General features: G+C 37.0%; 1 long non-coding RNA gene and 1 pseudogene across 1 annotated transcript; one reads left to right on the top strand and one right to left on the bottom strand.

The window, feature by feature from the left end:
- Positions 1-36: 36 nt before the first annotated feature.
- LOC131014841 (uncharacterized) lies at positions 37-1,495 on the bottom strand. The gene is made up of 4 exons (XR_009098336.1): positions 1,045-1,495; positions 778-841; positions 432-562; positions 37-349 (listed from the first exon to the last, which is right to left on the bottom strand). It is a non-coding gene; the product is annotated as an uncharacterized LOC131014841 (long non-coding RNA).
- An 898-nt stretch (positions 1,496-2,393) lies between these two features.
- LOC131007966 (2-oxoglutarate-dependent dioxygenase 19-like) lies at positions 2,394-6,938 on the top strand (annotated as a pseudogene).
- Positions 6,939-22,951: the final 16,013 nt, after the last annotated feature.

Genomic DNA, 22,951 nt, shown 5'->3' with positions numbered 1-22,951 from the left:
TAATAAGCATCACCTTTCTCGCTATGATGTCCGGAGATTGAATATTAGTGGCCTACTTCTACAATTAATTTGTCATAAGTAAGAGAGAAAATCTTAAATTTATAAAATGGAGAAGAAAATTTGGGATATTACACTTATGTAAATTGAATCTGATAATGTGTTAAAAGACTTCAACTAATGCATGATATAGGCCAGAGGGGCAGGTTCTGTTTTCCAATTCAGTGATCAACATGCTGATAAACAACAGACAAAACTTAAAACATATATACTCAACTCTTGCAGTTCCATGTTGTCTTTATAACCCACTCCAAAAGCATTGTTTTTCTTTTCAAAATAGCTCTTCTTGGACCTGCACAAGCACCATTATTTTGTTTGAGGGAGATATCTCATTTTTTAATTAGGCATCACAAATGTGACATCAAAGGCTCTACCATGCTGCGAATCTCTTTTTCAGCTTTGTGCTATTGTTCCTCCTTGTTGCTATGCAAGACCATTTGAGCAAGTTCATTCTTAAGAACCAATCTGATTTATTCACCATCTTGCTTGTGTGTGGTTAAGGATCCTGCTTTTGAGTGATTCCACGATTAAATTATACCACTAAACATAATCATAAACATGTAAGCAAAATCAAATGCATGAAAACTGAAAAAATATGAGAAACATGTCACCATTGCACCATTTTGTGGGTAATTAAATAAACTACTATCATTAAGCATATTTATTGTAGAAACAAACATGATCCGTACAAAATTGACCATCCCTTGCTTACAACAATACCTTGGGTTTTGTTATCACAATTGTTGAACACATTCGGGCAATCACCAAAAATTATAGTTTTCTGCTGTGAAAATGATGAAAATAAACATTAGGAAGATTCTATTCAATCTGCCGTCCAAACAAACATAATGGCTGATGAATTTTTTTTTAGAGAGATTAAGATATATAGAGAAGATTAAAAGATGTGATAGTTGTTAAAATTGGATTTGTCAGTGGATGATATATTTAGAGACCAAATAAAAAAATAGAGAAACCTCAAAACCATACCAAAATTCATAAGCTTCTGTATAACCTCCAAACTTCACCTATAAACACACATCAAAACCCATTTCAGAAAAATTAAGAAATTATTTAAGAATATAAAGAGACCAAAATAGAAAAAAATAAAATAAATAAGAGATGGAGATGTTAGTTTCTGTATTGATTGACTGGGGAGGGAGTGGTGGCTTTTTTTGCCGGACATCACCGGTCAAATAGCTCTGCAAGGCGTTGGACTGCTACAGTGGTCACCCGTGACGTCGCGACTCTATGATGTGGCTGGTGAAAATAGATAAAAAAGCAGAGTTAACTGCGACGACTTTCCTGATGTCCTGTTGTGGATGAAAGGTAACAGAGGCGAGAGGAATGGCGGAAAATGGCAAAGGTTATAGCTTGCTGAAAAGCGGCGAGACGCAGCTGCGTTGCGTTGCGTTTCGTCGAGAGAGAGAGAATTGCAGTTACTAAAATTTGGGATAATGGGTTTAAGTTAACTGATAAATGGATGCATGATGATCTTAAACTTAAGTAGAAGTAAAGCACGTCTTTTTAAATTACATAAATAAACAACAGTTAAATATTAAGAATATTCTGTTAGAAAGATGACGGTAAATTGGATGCTATTAAAGTGGTTATTTATATAATATATAGATTAGAGAGTATACAAGTTTTTTTGAGCTTCAACTTTTAGTATAACAAAATTCAAAGTAGGATTCATTATGTCATGATAACCATTCTAAGCAAACTTGGTCTGATCGAAGAGGTTGGTAAATATAAACCCACTAAAATTAACAAATGAAAATCAAAGGAAATCTTTTGTAGGATCTAGTATATATAGTAATTTAATAATTATGTATGTGTGGCAGGGATGAGATCCAGTGTCCCACAATTTTATGTGTGCCACTGTGTCCCATTCTTATATCTATTATTTTAAAAATATTTTTTATAAAAATAAAATTTATTATGATACTATGAATTATATTTAATTTTTATTTTAAAAAATTAAAATTTTTAAAAAGTATATACCATGACTTTGAATTTATTAACCTATTATTAACTAATAAAAGTGAAATTAAATGATAAAAAATAATTATATACCCTAGATTGATGGAATAAACCCTAATTAATAATCACAAAATTAAACTAAAGCATATAAAGTTGAAATTGAAGAAAAAATATATAAGAAAATAAATAAAATTGAAAGTGGGACATAAAGTGTGGTACACTGAATCTCATTCCTGTGTGGCAATGCATGGCTGGCCTAGCCCTTTCAAAAAACGGGTTCTCGCCACTCTTCCTATAAATACTCACCACTTCCCTTCCACAAGAACACACACAGAATTAGCTCAAGAGAGAAGACAATGGCCGACGTAGCACAAAACTCATTCGTGAAAGCCCTAGTAGAGTCTTCCACTCTCAAATCCGTTCCATCCGAGTTCACATTCGAAATTAAGGCTCGCATTCTGATTCGCTTCCCATCATCGACTTCTCCCTCCTTGACTCCTCCGATCGCCACCAACGCTCCCGAACCCTCCGCGACCTCGACAACGCCTGCCGGGAATGGGGCTTCTTCATCGTCAGCAAATTAGTTTTCCCTTTTATTCCAAGCTGTTTCTGACACATTATATTGCAGTTGGTGAACCACGGGATCCCAGAAATTCTCCTCAAGGCGACAATCGCGGCGAGCGTAGAGTTCTTCCAACTGCCGGATGAGGAGAAGCGGCGCTACGAGGCCAAGAGCGTGTCGGACCCCATCAAGTGCGGCAGCGGCACCATCGTCAACATGGACGACCAAAGGATTCATCTATGGCGGGATTTCATCAAGTCGTATGTCAACCCCGACTTCAACTGCCCTCCCCACCCTCAATCTCTCGGGTACCAAACGTTATTACTGTGGAATTAACATGCACTTCACTCGTATATATAAAAATAATTAATATTATTTCCGTCTATAAAAAAATTCTCACATTGTGAACGACATGTAGGGACGGATCCAAAACTTTTTTTGTTATGGGAACACAAAATAACTATATATAGATATAAAATATGTTAAAAATAAAATAAAAAATACTACATAATATTTCAAGTTTATAGCAATTTAAACTTACAAGTTACATGATTGGCTCGTAGTCAACACTATGCATGTGATGTAATGTTTTTTTTTAGGATTGAGATGTAAATATATATTAATAAATATAAAATAAAAATTGTGGGGGCATGTGCCCCCATAATGAAGTGTGTGCATCCGTATCTGACGACACGTGTTTTAATAAAATGTCAATACAGGTGTTAGTGGAGTAAGAGTCCACTTAAAATGTGAGTAAGTTGTGTGAAATGATAAATTTTTTGTGGATAGATAAAAAGAAACTGTGACAATTTTTTCGTGAATGGGTCCACATAATGAATGTAATATGGTTTAGGGAAAATTTGCGCGAGTACTCAAAAAAAACCCAGGTTGTATTCAGAAAAGTAATGCACGCAATCGGGGAGAACCTGGGGCTTGAGGTTGGAGTCGTGCTATCAGCTGTACGCCGCCAACTACTACCCGCCGTGCCCGAAGCCCGATCAGGCCATCGGCATTCCGGCGCATACCGATTATGGCCTTCTCACGTTTTTCATACACAATGGAGTCGTCGGGCTTCAGATCCAGCACGATGGAGAGTGGTTTGATACCATTTCGCCAAGAAATGCAATCTTTGTTAACAACGGTGATCATCTTGAGGTAAGTTTTCGATATGAGTAAAATTTTGAAGTAGCCAAAATGAAGCATAAAACACAATTTATGGTCACTCATTGAAAAAACATAAAATTTGGCCATTTTTATTGATTTCGGACGTTTTTACCCTTAATGAGGCGGACCGGGTAGGATCAGGCACGCGGGTCGCGTGCTGGGTCGGGTTAGGCACTTATGGTACTAATAGTGCCAAAAGTGCCAACGAAAATCCAAAATAAAACCAAGTAGTGCCATAAGTGCCAAGATTTTACTTGGTTTTATTTTGGATTTTCGTTGTCACTTTTGGCGCTAGTGACAACGAAAATCCAAAATAAAACCAAGTAAAATGGTCTTTGATGATGCAAGAAATAACACTCAAAGATAAAACGTATAAAAATATGAGATGACACAAGAATTTAACGTGGTTCGATCTTTAAAGATCTACCTCCACGGAAATCATCCAAGTAATTCTACTATTTTTTGAGGAGTTTGCAATTACAAGTGAAGTAGTAAGAATGAATGAATCAATCCCCCTCTTTCCATGTAAAAGAGCAATATATATAGATGATTATTCGGGCCTAACCCTAAAGCCCACAAAATAGAGAAATAAGGCCCAAGTCAGTGATATGGCTGAACTCGACAAAGCTGAGAACCGGCAAGGCTGGAAATCGGCAAGGTTGGAGCCCGACAAGGCTGAGAACCGGCAAGGCTGGAGCCCGACAAGGCTGGAAACCAACAAGGTTGAAGCCCGACAAGGTTGAAAACCAGCAAGGCTGGAGCCCGACAAGGCTGGAAACCAACAAGGTTGGAGCCCGATAAGGTTGAAAACCAGCAAGCTGGAGGCCAAAGCTGGCATTTCCATGGTGTACAACGCTGATGCATATTTTACTCCTCATCAGTCCTTTTGGCACTTATGGCACTAATAGTGCCATAAGTGTCATACGCGCAACACAAATACAGAAACAACAGCAATAGAATCAAGAAATCATAAATGGATAATCTAAACCCTAAATGGATAATTTAAACCCTAAATGGAACATATAAACCCTACGGGGAAGTGCTTAAAATTGTCCTTTTGGCACTTATGGCACTATTAGTGCCATAAGCGCCAACAGAAATCCAAAATAAAACCAATAAAATGATCCTCTTGGCACTTATGGCACTATTAATGCCATAAGTGCCATACGTGCAGCGGGCGCTGGCTTTTCCGCGAGCGCGCAACTCACCCATAAGCTTTCAGCGGTCGCGCAATCACCCCAGCGGCCGAGTAAAAAGGGTATATTAGGCATACCGCCTAATTAATGGTCAGATTTTGTGTGAAGATTAGAGGCCAAAATTTGATTTTCAATCTTCATTATGGTCATCCGACTACATTGTTTCTTTTTTATATTTACTAAGATAGCACTTATCGGTAGGGTTGTAAATGAATCAAATATTTTTCCTCGATTCGATATTCGATTTGAAATTTTGATATTCGTATTCGAAAATATTCGATTCGATTGGATTCGATTATTATTCAAATACAAATATGAAATTATGATATTCGATTCGATTCGATATTCGTATAGATACATGATTAAATATTTAAATATTATATATATATATATATATATATATATAGGGGAGGGCTATTCAGAAAACTCCTTTTAGACTATAAACTATAAACTAATTAAAATGTATGAATTATATGTAGAATACCCATGAATTCGCTGTGTAAATGTATGAATTACGAAAATTAAATTTTTTGCTACCTATGGGATTTGAACTCAGGACCATGAATTATTCCAACAAAGTGATGAATTAACCGTAGATCTTGATGATCCAAGGGCTGAAAATGGTTCTTATTTTATAGTCTAACTTCGATTTTTATTTTAGCCTTCCCCTATATATATATATATATATATATGTGTGTGTGTGTGTGTGTGTGTGTGTGTGTGTGTGTGGAGGGGCTAAAATAAATTATGAACTAATTTTCACCCTTAGATTGTAAATTTTATGGTGGATTCATCACTTTATTGGATGAATTTACTTTTATATTCATAAATATTATATACATACCTATATATTTATATGTATTATTATATTATATGATAAAAGAATTATAATATTATATAATAATTGACAATTTTTAAAAAGAAAAATGCAAAGAATCATAACATACATGCATTAAATTAAGTAATTCCTCACAATTTAAAAAGTAAAACGATCAATTTATAAAATCAAAATTCTAAATTGAAGTCATTTTTCCATCACAAAATATGATGGTTATAAATATTCGATTCGGTTAGCATTCAAATATGAATACAAAATTATGATATTCGATTCGATTCGATTCGTTTACAACCCTACTTATGGGCGCCTATCAATAAAAAAATAAGAAAACTTTGAACGTGCAAACTGAAACTGAGACATCTAGGGTGCACATTAAAATAGAATTGAAATTCAACAATCGGATCAAATTTATCAGTTTGGTTCGGTTGATATTTTTCTAGCATGGTTTGGTTTTATTAGAAAAAAAAAATCAGAAAAATAAAATTCATTTTATTGGTTCAATTTGTTAACCAAACTAATTAAATTGATTTTTCTTCAACAAAAAAAAAAACAACTAATTAATTAGGTTTATTTTAATTGAAAACTTTACAATTAATCAGACCTATTTTATTTTGATTCGGTTCAATATATTTTTGACTTTTAGAATTTTTTATCTTTTTACAATTCACTACTCATCTAAACACAACAAACTAATAAATTCAAACTTACTTGCGCAACACGAGTAGGACAAATAGAATTTGATGTAAAATATAAGTGTGTCAATTATTTTATATTCTAACAGATAATGAGCAATGGGAGATACAAGAGCGTGAGGCATAGAGCGGTGGTGAACACCGAGGCGACGAGGATCTCCGTCGTCATGGCCAACGGCGCAGCGCCAGACGCCGTGGTTGGGCCGGCGCCGCAGCTGGTTGAACAAGACGGTCGCCCATTTTATCGTCCCATGAAATTCATAGACTATGTTGAAACCATGCTGAGCAAACGACTTCTGGAAAGCCTCTTGGACAGCATGAAGATTCAAGATGAATGAATTATTTAATCATATGTAAACTTGTAATATTACTAAGTACTTTAATTTGTTGATGTTGTAAGAATAAGTTGATTGGCGACAATTCATGAACTTTGCTTCTCGTATCGTGGGGTGTATTCAATTTAAATTTATTTTAAAAAAAAAATTGTATTTCAAAAGTCCATAAATATTCACTACAAAAAAAGCGCTGATTACCGACGGCTAAATGCCGTCGGTAACAAAAGACGGCCGCCGGTAAATAGTGTTACCGGCGGCGATAACGGCGGCAATCTCCCGCCGCTAAACGGTTCGTCGGCAACGACAATAACGGCGGCGAACATCCGCCGTCGGCAGTTAACGGCGGCGATGCCGCCGGAATTGTCGCCGTTAAACGGCGGAGCCTAGCCGGAGAAATAGCGGCGGCAGACACCGCCGCTAGTTACCGAGGGCTATTTTACCGTCGGTAGAGAGCCACCGGAGTCCGGCTGACCTTGCCGGAAAACTACCGACGGCGATTACCGCCGCTAACTAGCGGCGGCGAATCGCCGTCGGTAAAAATCTACCGCCGGCCGGTGGTTCACGCCGGAGGATGGCCAGGTATTTACCGAGGGGAAATTGCCGTCGGTAACTACCGACGGCGTTTTGCCCACGGTAATGTTTTTTATTTTATTTTTTTATTTTATTTTATTTTATTTTATTTTATTTTATTTATTTATTTATTTATTTATTTTATTGTATATTGTATATCCACAATTTATTTCCGTATTTATACGGTATTGCATACTTTAGACGAACTTCCCAGTCGGCGACCCGACTTCCCAGTGGGTCACCCATCTTGCTTGTGCTATGTGTCAAGCACGCTTAACTTTGAAATTCTTTTCGAGTGATCACCAGTACAGAACACTCGTATTATTGATATATCTACATCTATTAATTCATTTAAATGCTATATACTCACTTATATAATTATAATCTTTGAATATGTGGAGATAATACCTTAAATATGTTGTTAATTAGTGAGCGAGTTCGTTTCGGTTCTTATTTTTATCGTCGGTAAAATATTTAATTAATATTTAATAATTAATTAATTAATTAATTAATTAATTTTTTTTTTAACATTAATACACCAAAAGTGTTTTAATTTGGTTATTATAATGTGATTTGAATTTATTTGTTTATGTTAAATGCAATCATCATCATCATTGCCATAAATATATAAAACATTTATAGTTTTAATATTTAAAGCACTTGAAATATATAGTTCAATAAAACATAAATTTGAAAAGAAAGTGCAAATGTAATTTTGTTTGAAAACATAAACATAAGTCTAAGCATCATCATCATCATCATCATCGGCATCAGGGTGTGGAGGTGGCGGAGCATTATACATCCTCATAAACGCCTCCAATTGAGCCACGCGGTCCTGCATCTGTTGGCGTTCTGCTTGCTCTGCCGCCATGCGCTCCTCTATCTGTTGGCGTTGTGCTTGCTCTGCCGCCAATCGCTCCTCCAGCGTGGAGATCCGTGTCTCATAAAGCTGCTGAGACACCGCAGAAGTGCCCGTGCTGCGGATAGACCCCCTACTAGCCTGACTCTGCCCGGCACTCCCGACGCCGTAGATCCGTGACCTATCAATTTGCACCACCTCCAAATACACCTCGTCTAGCCGCTCCTGTCGTCCTGTGGCAGCGGCCAGTCGATGAACCTCGGCCTAATACATACATAACAATGCATAATTGTTAGAAAATAAATACATTCACTAAATATTTGAATAAACTTAAACACTTACGTCAATTCTAGCATCTCTCTCCGACGTATAACTTCCGTCGGCGTACGTGTGGAGGCGGAGGAAGGTGGCATAGTTCGGTGCATCCTGGGGAGTACCAGGATCCAAGCTCTGTATATGCATTTATATAAGATAAATAAGTTATATTAGTGATCAATATATTAATTTAATTTATATACTTAATTATTTGTTAATTACATACCATATACTGCTGCAGGATACGAGTCGACTGGGACCCGCCCACGTGCCTACTGATCCCTGTACCCTCCCCATCGGGCTCGGACATCCGGTTGGCACGAGCTCGAGTTGAAACAGCCTCAACCTCGGGCTGATGCCAGTAATCCCGGAGTCCAGTCCAGAAATCGGGAGTCATCCAGACGGGCCTAGACATCTCTCTCCCTTGGCTGATACACTGCTTGAGAGTTGTCTTGTAGTCGCTCATCATGTCGGAGTACCTTTTGCGGGCTTTTGTCTCCCACATGATCCTCACGTCATGCTCATCATCGGGCTGCCACGTAAACTCTTTCTGTTGAAAGAAAGAGAATTAATTTAATATCAAACATTTTAACAATTTAATATGATATATTTATATGTATTATAAATTTAATTGTACCTGTAATTCATCAAAAAATTTATCCTTCATCGCCGGGGGCGTCAACTTCCATGTGTACCCGCCTGGGTTTTCAAACATCTTAAATGTGCACGTGCAAGCTTTGGACAGGCCAGTGGGCTCCAACAAAACACTGTGTACAAGTAATTTTGTCACTTAATCATGGTGTACGAGAAACAGTAATTTTAACTAATGTACTTACCCAGTCTCAGGATGCCTCTGAAATACCGTCCTCCCATCAGGTGCCTTAACCTCTCTCTCTCTGATAGCGGCAGCTGTAGGGCCCCTAGGCCTTCTAGCCCGTGAACTACTAGAAGCATTGGGAGTCTCGGGAGTCCCAGAAATATGCGTCCCAGACCCATCAGATGTATCTGTTGTAGCTTCTGGCGCATTAACGCCAGATCGCCTCCCAAATCCCAACAAACCTCGAGAGGTAGACATGATGCCTGTTGCATACAATTAAATTAACAAATATATAGCCAATCGTGCCTCATCTGCCAAATGAACTGGTAGGTGCTCCATTGAATCAAATAAACTAGGCGGGAAGATACGCTCAAGTTTGCAAAGAGTAACAGCTATCTTCTCACTCAGTATTCTCATGTCATATATGGCCACGTTGCGGGATGTTAATTCTCTGAAGAAGAAACTTAACTCTGTAATTGCCTCCCAAACATTCTTAGGAAGAAGTTCTTTAAATGCAACAGGCAGAAGGATTTGCATGAACACGTGACAGTCGTGACTTTTCATGTTGTGCATCTTCAGGGCGTTCATGTCAACGCATCTACTAATATTTGACACGTACCCATCGGGAAACTTAAGACTCTTGATCCATTGGAGTAAGATCTTCTTCTCTTCCCTGTCAAGCGTATAACATGCTTTCGGATACCCTCGAGTTCCATCCACTTTCTTCAACTCTTTCCGCTTGCAGAAGGTGTTCAATTCTTCTCTAGATTTTTCTGTATCTTTTGTCTTCCCCTTCACATTCAGGACAGTATTAAACACGTTATCAAACACATTTTTCTCAATGTGCATAACATCCAGATTATGTCGAATCAAAAGATATCTCCAATAGGGTAGATCCCAAAATATGCTTTTCTTTTTCCACCCTACATCTTGATATTTGGCGAGTTGAGCGTTCCTGCCATCGAAGTCTTCGGTAACCTTCACGAAGCCTAACCCCTCGATTTGATTCAAGATTTGTATTCCTGATCTTTGTTCTGGTGGACCAACATTGCATGTCTTATTCCTCAAGAATGAAGTTTTGTTTCTCCTAAACACATGGTTAGGAGGTAAGAACTTCCGATGATTATCAAACCACGATTGTTTTCCACTCATCGGCAAAGTGAATGCTTCTGTATTCTCCATGCAATGTGGACATGCCAATTTCCCAGCTGTACCCCACCCAGACAACATAGCGTACGCTGGAAAATCACTGATAGTCCATATCAGAGCTGCTCGCATCTGGAAATTTTGCTTCAACGATATGTCGTAAGTGTTCACACCAACCTCCCACAGAGATTTTAACTCGTGTATCAATGGCTGTAAGAATACGTCCAACTTCATCTTTGGGTTTGATGGGCCAGGCACGAGGACTGTGAGGAACATGAATTGTTCTTTCATGCACAACCACGGAGGCAGGTTATACGGCGTGACAATAACTGGCCAAGAAGAATATTGACGCCCTGATTGTGCAAATGGGGCAAAACCATCTGTAGAGAGGCCCAACCTCACATTTCTAATCTCATCGGCGAATCCAGGAAAGACTGAATTCAAATGTTTCCATGCCGGAGAGTCGGCCGGGTGGCGCATTATCCCATCGTCTGTGGAGGTCGCATGCCACCGCATATGTTCAGCAGTTGCAGGAGATGCAAACAATCTCTGCAATCGGGGCGTCAAGGGAAAATAGTGCATCTGTTTAGCGGGCACTTGTTTCTTTCTGCGACTCCCAGATGCACGCAAGTTGTCCTTATATCGTGATTGGTCACAGAACATACAACTATGTAGCTCACTAGTTTCCCCCCAATACAACATGCAGTTATTAACACAGCAATCGATCTTCTCTACTGGCAAACCCAAACCACGTAGATTTCTTTTCGTACTATAGAAGTCTTCTGGACAGTTGTTACCCTCTGGTAAAGCAGCTTTCATCATCGAAGACATCTGATTGTAAGTCCTCTCTGACATGTGGCTTTCAGTCTTTATGCTCATGAATTGAGTCATCCAACTTAATTGTGAGTATGTGTCACATCCTGCGTACAATGGAGTATCCGCTGCATCCAACATATTATAAATCTGTTGAGCGTCATTATTGGGCGGCTGCTCCAGATTTGGAGGATCTTGATAATTACTAGGTCCAGCATGGTCATGCACCATCCTTTCGTAGTTATTGTATAATCCATCATCCTCATTCATTATAGCATGTTCTCTCGGCATAGACAGCGGTGCTTCCCCGTGACAAACCCAAACTTTGTAATTCAGGACAAATCCACGCCTACTAACATGTTCTCTGACCGTAGGTACATCTAAATACGCTTGATTCTTGCACTTCTTACACGGGCACCTAATGTTACCTTGTCCATCTGTGTACGCCGTTTGATTGAACGCCCACTCAAGGAAAAACTCAAGCCCCGTTTCAAATGCGGTACGATCATTGTATCTCGCGTACATCCACGTACGATTATCACTCATTCTTGCAAATTCTAATTGAAAAAAACAAATAAAACATAATAAATTACTTGAAATCTAACAAAATTTCGACAGCATAACCCCACTATCCTAACTACCAAGTGCTCGACTCTACCAGCAACTATAGTGACCATAGTGGTCCTAATTTACTAAGCCTATACTAGGTCTACCCGACCCCCCAATGTCGAAGCAATAATACAATACAAATAAAAGCAATAAAAATCATGGTAATTAAATTAAAAACAATCATTTGTAGGGAGAAGATCCTTAAGAAATAATCAATTTCTATCCCAAAGGGAGAAGATCCTTAAGAAATTGATTAAATCTATCCCACAATATATATATATATATAATAATATAACATTTCATTTATTAAATGACGATTTTATAAAAAAAGAAAAGAAAAAACCAAAAAAACCCTTGAAAGCACAGAAGGAGCAGACTAAGGGCCGAACCTCATTAAAACCTTTTCACTGAAAACCCAGTGGGGAAAACCGTGAAAAGGAAAAAGAGTACTCGTCTAAACACAAAACGAAAGTAGGGAAGAGCGGAAGGGAAAGTTTCCGGAACTCCGGCCTAACCATCGTCCCCAAACTATCCAACATATAGCGGAAGGGAATAATATAACATTTCATAAACACATAGCACATAACATTGAATTTAACAAAATTATCCAACATATATAAATTATTCTAACAAACAACTTAAACTAATTGATTAAAATTAATATAATTTAAAATTAATCATGCTTCATAATTTAAAATTAAACTAACAACATCATATATTAAATGGATTAATATAATTTAAAATTAATCATGCTTCATATAATTTAGTTATAAACAAAATCTATTATAAATTAATTAACTATGTATAACAAATAAATCTATTTAATTAATATATAATTAAATACATAAATAAATTCATAATTAAATAATTAAATAAATAAATTAGAGAGCGTACGGTGGTGGTTTCCGGTGGGTGTCGTGAAGAAGGCGGTGAAACGAGGTCGTCGAACTACAATAAATAATATAAGTGAAATTATATAATTATATATATATAATTAAAATTAATTAGATATATATATATATATATATAGATCTAGAGAGAGAGAGAGAGAGAGAGAGATACCTGCTGGGTCGGCGGCGGTCGGCGGCGGTGGAGGCGGCGGCGAAGGAAGAGCAGCAGCAGGGGAGGGGGGGTAGTTTCTGTTCGCGTGGGGGGGTTGGTTGCGGCGCAGAAACTGAAAAAATGGGCAAACCCGCTGCCCTATATTTTAAAGGTTACCGACGGCAAATGCCGCCGCTATCTAGCGGCGGGGATTTTGCCGCCGTTAAGTCTATAAATTTAATTAAATAATGCGTATTTTAACATTAACGGGGGCGACGCCGCCGTTACATACCGGCGGCGAGTTTGCCGTCGGTAACTGGCCGGTAATTTCGAAATTTCGGGTCGCCTGCAATGCCGCCGCCTTGCCGCCGTTAGCTACCGACGGCAAAATCGCCGCCGGTAGTTTTCGCCGGTAAATACGCGCTTTTTTGTAGTGATTCAACTAAGATTTTAAAAACCTTTAAAAATCTATTGGTATTCTAGTAACTCTTAAATATCCATCGAAATCTGGTGATATTAAAAATTTGTAGGATTTTAATTTGTCATTGACTTTTTAGGATTCTTAATACACTAATCTATATATATCTATATAAAAGCACAACCACTTATATAAATAGTAAATTATATTTTTCCGCCAAAATTTCATCACTATTTTTTGAATTTCTTTTTTGTATTTATTTTAAATTGTCTACTTCAGATTATAATATGAATAATTTTTGTTGTAAGTTTTCACATTGCCCCAAATAAAGTATTAGTTAATTTTTTATCTTTTAAATTTTGTATATTTGTTAGTCATACGGATAAAATGTAAATAAATTGTTCAACAAATATTTATAATATTATTAAAAATTTATATGATAAGATTTATGATTAAAAATATACTTTAAGATATTTATTTATTCTTTCTTTCTTGAGTATTCAATCAACATATTAAAATATTTGAAATTTAAGATTAATCAACCATTATGATTGTGTATCAATTATAAACCCAACAAATTAATTATAACATAATCCTAACACTATAATTTAATATTGCATTAGTTATTTGTAATCTTTTAAATATTTCATAGGTAATACTTATATTACATATATAATTTTTTAAAGAGGAAATATGCAATAACATATTTTTGTGTAAAATGATCACACATGTTCAGTAAATTAATATAAATAAAAAATATTTAGTAAATGTAGGTATTAGAGATGTAACAAATAATGGTGATAATGATGGTTATGCATCCATCGATCTCCTTGAGATATATTGCTTAAATCATTTGAAATTTCAACAAAAGACATAATTTTAAACACTTACTCGTCCTACTCTAACGACATCCACGAAATTTTTTATTTGAAAGAATGAGCAATAATTATTCCTACATTTATATTATAAAACATAAAAATTTCAACATCCATATAACATTAATAAATAATTAAAAATATTAAAAATATTATAAATAATATTTATTGTTACAAAAATAATGTCTCTCGTGGCATGCACGAGAGCTAAATTAGTATATATAAAAGTACAATCACGAGGACAAATCATTTTCCCACCAAAACATCACATTAATTATTCTATATATTAATTATTAACTTTTTTGTCGTTTAATTATTTTTATCTCTTTTTGTTTTCTTTCTTTCTCATTTCACTTTTTCATGAAATTGAGCAACTCTATTAAATAAATATATGTAAAATATAGATTTAAAATTAATAAATTGTGAATATTTAAAGTGTCAAAACAAATTGTGTGTATATGTGTGTTTAATATATATTGTTGGGAACTTAATGAAACATCATAATCTGGTGAAGCACGGAATCACCAACACCTAAACTAGAAACTAGAAAGCAATAAACGACACACGGATTTACGTGGTTCGGCCATCAAGACCTACATCCACGGAGGTTCTTCCTTGGTTTCACTATACTTTGAGAGAGTTACATATTACAAGTGTGTTGCTCCAAAATGAATTGATCCTCCCCTATGCTAATGCTAAACCTCCTATTTATAGTTGTGAGAATGAACCCTAATGGCCTTAGGCCCCTGAACTCTAATAGTTGGATTTAGGCCCTTTAATGATCTTGATTTGACCCATCTACGCTGTCCTTTGTTGGTGAAGTGGGTAACTCCGGCTCTAGCAAGACCAGCTCTGCGCTCTGGCTGCGCTGTTGCGCTAATGCTCTGCGCTGCTGTGCTGCACAACTCTGCCGCGCTACTCTGGTCTGGCTGCACAGCGCTGCTGCGCTGCTCTGGTCTGCGCTGGTGGTGTTGCACTTTAGCAAGGCAGCATCTCTGCACTTTGGTCAAGGCTGACTGACTCTTCATATTCATTTATTAGCAAGTCTTTTTAGTTAAACCTGCACTGGTTAGTTTATATAATAATAATAATAACAATAATCATAATAAGGTAAAATAGGCTTGGATTGCTAAGCACAGCGCTGATGAGTATTCCAGTCCTCATCATAATCCTAGTTTTGATGATACCAAAATCCTTAGGTTTTCCTTATAATAGACTGGAACTGTTCGAACTCAAGTGTTAGAGCTCTTTTTCTAGTTTAGATATTGTTCTGAAGACTGAAGATTGAAGATGCCGACTGATGTAACGAATTAAGGCTGAGTCAAATACTGATATTTGACTGATCAGTCCAAGAATCAGTTACGACTGATCACTTAATACAGGCCACGTGGATTCAGCGGACTGATACTAAAGTCAAGTATCAGTTTACATTCTTCCTCGGACTGAACCTCCAAAGTTTAAAGGAAGCCACGCACTCCCAGAGTACAGCCGCATTAAATGCAGAGATTTCAAGGATCGTCCTTTCTCTGTAGAGCTGATCACTAAATTATTAGCAACAAATTACCGCAACTAACACGGTGCAATTGTAGCACAAATTGGTAACCAAGTATCGTATCCACAGGGACTGACACAACGAAACTACTTTAGCTATCTCCTAAACAAGCTTAAGTAGTAGACAGGCAACAGAACGTAGAGATTGGTTGACTTAAACTAAAATGCAAATAACAATAATTAAAATCACGTAGGAAATATCAAATATAAAAGACAACTGATCCTAGGGTAGTAAATTCATTAATTAAATCTACACAATAAATCTATTAATCCTATGTACCAGTTTAATCCAGTTATGATGAGAGATCACTTAATTAATCAATTACTCTCGCTAGAGCAGCAACGATCGTAGATTAGTAAATTATCTATCTCCGTTAGGTCTCAAGAAAATCTACTAACTCCCAATAGCTCCTAAGAATAGCTCCCTATGATCCACCTATCTCCGCTAGGTCTCAAGGTTAAAATTATATCATACATTCCTGAATCCACTAAACAGTTATCTCCGCTAGGTCTCAAACCGAATAGCTAAACATGCAAACTATTGATCAGATAATTCACAAGAAATTAAGCACCAGGAATTATGAATCATAAACTGGAAGGCACAAAGGTATTAACAAATAAATCACATAAATTCAATCAACTATTTACAAACCCTAGAATCAGCTAAAGGAAATTAGCTAGACATAGCAAAATAAAACATAAACATAAACATAATTAAAAAGAAAGCAATAATAAAAACTGAATTATATAAAAACCGAATGAAAACGATTGTAGCGGCTTGAATCTTCAATCTTGATCCAAGCCTTGAAAACTGGAAAACAATAAAATTCTAAAGCTATAAAACTAAAATATGAATGCTCGAGTTCTGGGTGTTCTTGAATAGGTCAAAAGAGGACCTATTTATAGTTTTCAGACTTCCTTCGGATCACCATGGAAGTTGCCATGCAAAGTAGAATTCTAAAGGTAATAGAATCGTGTAAAATAAGGCAACTTTCCAGCTGGATGTGCGCTCCGGAAAATACTCCTACTCTCACCGAATTCGCAGCTCTCGCCAGAGGAATGGATGTCACCTGGGTCACGCCAGAGGAATTGATGATTTCTCTGACCTCGCCAGAGAAATGGGTCGCCAGCGGAATGGGTCGCCAGTGGAATGGTGATTTCTCTGCTATCGCCAGAGGAACGGTGATTTCTCTGGCTTCTCGATTCCGCTGACTCCAGAGAAATGGTGATTTCTCTGACGATTGATTCCGCTGCACTGAAGATGTCGATTCCTCTGCACTAGAAATGTCGATTCCTCTGCATTGGAAATTCGCTTTTCTGACGCTGGCGCTTCTCTGCTCTGGAGATGTCGGTTCCTCTGGCGATTGGTTTTCTCTGCTCAGGACTTTGATTTCTCTGACTCCAGAGGAATGGTGATTTCTCTGCTCTGGAGACCAGAACACCTAGAAAACGCCAAATTCATCCAAAATTCCCCAAAACTTCATTCTTCCATCTCGAAAGCCTAAATCTCCTGCAAAGCATAAAATACACCATAAAACGCACCAATTTCCAGAAGATTATCTTAAAACACGCACAAACAAACCCTTAAAAATAGAGTAAATTAAGCATAAATCAATAGCCTTCCTTACTGGTGATTACCTTTTTTCAGAGACGTCGTATCTCCTATACCAAGTAGTCGTTCTCACCAAACAAGGAACCTCGAAAATTGAAGCCTCAGTAAAATTCAAATCTATCTCCAATGGATGAATTCTTGAAGACCTTCTCCGCCAACGGATCTATTCAAGACCTCTTCTATAAATAGAGCTCGAGGATCACTTCAATCTTCACCGATTCAAATATACAAGTTGAAATGCTGCCGAATTCGTCACTCAGCAAATCAAAGTCATTCCAAAGTTTGAATCGTAGAAGAGAATCACAAAGCCAAAAATCAGTCTATACTGATTACACACATTCTCTTAGAACTTAGGCAAATATTGTATATCTAAAGCCTAGGTATAACTGATTACAGAGAGCCTGCTCTTTGTAATCTAGTTGGCAAGATTTCGAACCTCATTTCAACCGACCGAAACGAGTATTTGAGCCGAGAGGAGTTCAGGCCAGTGTTCTGACTCCGTGAGATCTTAGTCTTTGCGGAAAGACATAGTTTTGTCTCAGTGAAGCTAAGAGTGAGAAATCAAACCCAGTGTGTTGGTACCAAAGATTGGACCTTTGGTTGTTTAGGTTTATTGTGCACCCATAAGCACAAGCCCAGTGAAGTTGTCAGTGTGATCAATTGACCGTGGATGTAGGAATTGGATTCTGAACCACGTAAAAATCCCTTTGTTGTTTATCGCTTTCAGTATTTACTTTCTTATATGTGCTCAAACCTTTTGTTAACTGAAACTGATTAACAACAAAGTGAAACATAAATCTTGACAACGTGATTAATCACTAAGGCTATTTCAAAGTAAAGTTTTCTGCTGCCAGTGTTATTAGTTTAACTGATAAATCTTCGGATAGTCCGTAAGATTCATAACTGATAACACTCATGTTTCCATGGTTTTTAATGTTCTTATGATGTTAATTTTATAGGAAATTGAGTGTTTGATGATTGTTTTGTGCTTAAATTGCTTTATATTGTGAAATATGTTACTTGCTCGTACTTTGATGAATTTTACAGAAATATGGAGTTCGAATTTGGACTGTTGATCTTAATGAAAGTTGTATTTCGTCTCGATACGAGTTCGTAGGCGCAAACGGTTCGCAAATCCGAGTTCGGACGAGGAAGATATGGCCGAAACAAGAAAGTCGCGCGCAACAGTGAATAGTGCCCGACGGGAATTTCCGAGATTTTCGGATTTTATCAGTATTTTCGAGCTCTATACTGTATTTATCCCTTGTGCCTATATATAGGTCATCTTTTGACCTATTCAGGGTTCCTTTTTTAGTTCCCAACTTTAGTTTTTCAATTTTATAGCTTTAGAATTTATTTCTTTCCAGTATTTACTGCTTGAATTGGATTTCCACAAGATTGAAGATTCATGCCGCTACAATCGTTCTTATTTAGTTTTTATATAATTCAATTTTTCCAATTGCGTTCTTTTTAATTATGTTTATGTTTTATTTCAGTATGTCTGGCTAGTTTCGTTTAGCTGATTCTAGGGTTTGTAAATAGTTGATTGAATTTATGTGATTTATTTGTTAATAGTTTTGTGCCTTCCAGTTTATGATTCATAATTCCTGGTGCTTAATTTCTTGTGAATTATCTGATCAATAGTTTGCATGTTTAGCTATTCGGTTTGAGACCTAGCGGAGATAACTGTTTAGCGGATTCAGGAATGTATGATATGATTTTAACCTTGAGACCTAGCGGAGATAGGTGGATCATAGGGAGCTATTCTTAGGAGCTATTGGGAGTTAGTAGATTTTCTTGAGACCTAACGGAGATAGATAATTTACTAATCTACGAACGTTGCTGCTCTAGCGAGAGTGATTGATTAATTAAGTGATCCCTCATCATAACTGGATTAAATTGGTACATAGGATTAATAGATTAATTGCATAGATTTAGTTAATGAATTTACTGCCCTAGGATCAGTTTTGAGTTTTCTATCCTATTTTATTTGGTTTGTTTTGATTTAAGTTATCTACTTCATTCTTTTTTTGTGATTGCCTGAATATTACTAGGGTTTAGTTAGGATTACTTAAGGTGATTCGTCATAATAGTCCATGTGGATACGATACTCTGCTTGCAGTTTATGTGCTACAATTATACTGTTTAGTTGCAGTTTTTGTTGCTATAATAATAGTGATCAACTTTTTGTGTGTTCATTCTTTTTTTATTTGGTTTGTTTATGTGCTACAATTATACTGTTAATCACTAAGGCTATTTCAAAGTAAAGTTTTTCTGCTGCCAGTGTTATTAGTTTAACTGATAAATCTTCGGATAGTCAGTAAGATTCATAACATTCCTCTATTTTACAAACCCGACTGAAGCCTAACGTGTATCAGTTAAAGTCTTTGACTTAACTGATAACTCTTTACTGAATAGATATTCAGTATCAGTCGCCAACCTAAGTTTTGCTAAACTCTTTTAACTGAAAAGGTTGTGTTGGTTTGTTTTCCTTCAGTTTTGATTAAAATAGTCTATAGGTGTATTTCTCCCCCCCCCATACACCTATTCGAGACCTTCTGAGACCCAACACTACCGAATATTAAGTCACTTGCAGCTGGGCTCTTAAATGAGATTGAAACGTACTTCGGGTATTTTGTGGATGGCTATAGATTTCACACGACTGATCGTGATAGAGACAGTGCGACTGTGAATAGTGGCGTTTGCATTAAAGGCTCGGTCTATAACAGAGATGTGCTAGACTTTATGAGCTTTTGCAAGAGGTTTGCCTGCTGGAGTATCCGGGGTATCCAATTAAGAAGACAGTCTTGTTCAAATGTGAATGGTTTGACTTGTCAGCTCAGGGAACTTCTATTGATACAAACTTCAAGTTGGTTTCAGTGAACCATACAAGAAGATATAAGAAGTATGATGCCTTTGTTTTAGCGAGTCAGGCAGTTCAAGTGTTTTACTGCCCCTATCCCAGTACGAACCAATCAAAGAAAAATTGGTGGTCAGCATGCAAGGTCAACGCAAGATCAAAGGTTCAAGTGTCTACTGCCGTATCTAACTCAACATTAGATCAACCGTTCCAAGAAGAGGTTGTTACTATTATGTCTACCCACACAACTATAGACATTGACCAGTCACTTCATGTTCATCCCCTCGGTGGAATCGTCGACATTGAAGATGACAATGAACCAGAAGACGACGATCAACCATTGACATCTGATGACGACGGTAGTGATGATGACAGTAGTGATGGTTAGGGAACATATTGGTGATAGGAATAATTGTATTTGTTTGCTTGGAATATTTGGCAATGTATATATGTTCATTTGTTTGGAATATTTGGCAATGCATTTATGTTCATTTGTTTGGAATATTTGGCAATGCATATATGTTCATTTGTTTGGAATATTTGGCAATGCATATATGTTCATTTGTTTGGTTGGTATATAGTGGGGTTATGCTGTCGAAATTTCGTTTGATTCAAGTAATTTATGATATTTTATTTGTGTCTACAGGTAACATGTCTAATCGTAGAGGTTTCTTTGGGTTTGGTCGATCTGCACAGCATGAGCAGACTGATGACTCCATTGCAATGTTCGGCCCGCATATTTCTGCGACTCCCGAGACTCCCCAGGCCTTTAGTAGTTCACGGGCTAGAAGGCCCAGAGGCCCATCAGCTGCCGAGATCAGGGCCAGCTCGACTAGGGACGCTGGGAGGATTGTCTTTCAGAGGATGCCTAATGGGTAAGTATTTTAATTTAAATCATTATTTTTCATATAGGAAATAATTCCTTAAATTACTTTTACACAGTGCTTTGATGGAGCCAGTGGGTCTGGCCAAAGCCTGCACTAAAGCATTTAAGAGGGTTGATAACCTAAGCGGGTACACTTGGAGGTTGACTCCCCCGGGGGTGAAGGATTTGTACTTTGAGGAATTACGGGTATAATTGAATTTATAATACATATAAATTTATCATTATCTATTATTAAATATTATATATTAAATTAACTATTTCTTTCAACAGAAAGAGTTTGCTTGGTCGCCTGAGGTCAGGGGGATGTGGGAGCACAAAGCCAGCAAGAGGTACAGTGACATGATGAGCGACTATAAGAGGAAGCTCAGGGCTAGTATCGATGCAGGTCTGCTGATGGATAGACCCCTCTGGATGTCTGCCAAATTCTGGACGGGACTCCAGGCATATTGGGACCAAGAGGTTGTTCAGGCCGTTTCCTAGCGAGCAAGTGCGAACCGGATGTCTGAGTCCGATGGACCCGGTACAGGGATCAGCAGGCACGTGGGAGGGTCTCAGTCCACTCGTATCATGCAGCAGAGTCTGTTAGTAATTATCAAATAAATTCATAAGTAATATATATATATATATATATATATATATATATAATATCGCAAATAATAACTTATTTATGTTATATGCATGCATGAATAGAGCTTGGAGATTGGACTCCCCCCAGCTGCACAGAACTATAGCACCTTTCTCCGCTTCCACATGCGCGAGGATGGAACTTTTCTGTCAGCGAGGGATGAGAGACTAGATGTAAGCGTTTAAGTTTAATAAAAAATTAGTATCATACATAGTGAAATGTATTTATTTTCTAACAATTATGCATTGTTATGTCTGAATTAGGCAGAGATTCGTCGCATTGCTGTTGAGACTGGGCAAGAGAACCGGCTGGATGAGATCTACTTGGAGGTCGTACAACCCGACAGGTCCCGGCTCTACTGCACTGGAAGTGCCGATCAGAGCCACGTTAGTAGGGGGTCTACTCACAGCACAGGCACTTTCGCGATATCTCAGCAGCTATATGAGACACGGATCTCCACGCTGGAGGAGCGCCTTCAGGCCGAACAAAAAGCACTTGAGGTCGAACGAGCAGCATGTGAGACCCTTGAGCAGCGTATGACTCAGTTCAAGGAGTTCATGAGGCGGTCGGGTCAGTTACCTTGAGCAGCCCTTCTACGTATTTTTATTTGGTTGAACTATTTAATTCATGTTTTGGAACAAAATTACACTTGCACTTTCTTTTTACATTTATGTTTTCTTGAACTATTTATTTCATGTTTTCAAACAACATTGCACTTACTTCGTAACAAAGTAATAAATAAATAATTTTTCGACATAAAATTCAAAATTCAAAATACATTACAATTAACAAATTAAAATACTTATGGGGTATAAACTATATTTATAAAAAAATTAATAAATAAATATTTTTTCGACATAAAAATAAGGACGTATGGAAATAAATTTAAAATACATTACAATTATCAAATCAAAATACTTATGGTGTATAAACTAGATTGATAAAAAAAATTAATAATAATAATAAATTAATAAATAAATATTTTTACAACATAAAAATAAGGGCGGAAACGAGCCCGATCCGTAATTAACAACATCTCTTGGATATCATCTCGATATATTATAAGGTTATGAATATATGATATTGTGTATTGAAGTAGACTTTAAATGAATTAATAGGTACTAGATATA

Source organism: Salvia miltiorrhiza, chromosome 1 (genome assembly GCF_028751815.1).
Source record: "Salvia miltiorrhiza cultivar Shanhuang (shh) chromosome 1, IMPLAD_Smil_shh, whole genome shotgun sequence".
NCBI lineage: Eukaryota > Viridiplantae > Streptophyta > Magnoliopsida > Lamiales > Lamiaceae > Salvia > Salvia miltiorrhiza.
This window is presented reverse-complemented; position numbering and strand designations above follow the sequence as displayed.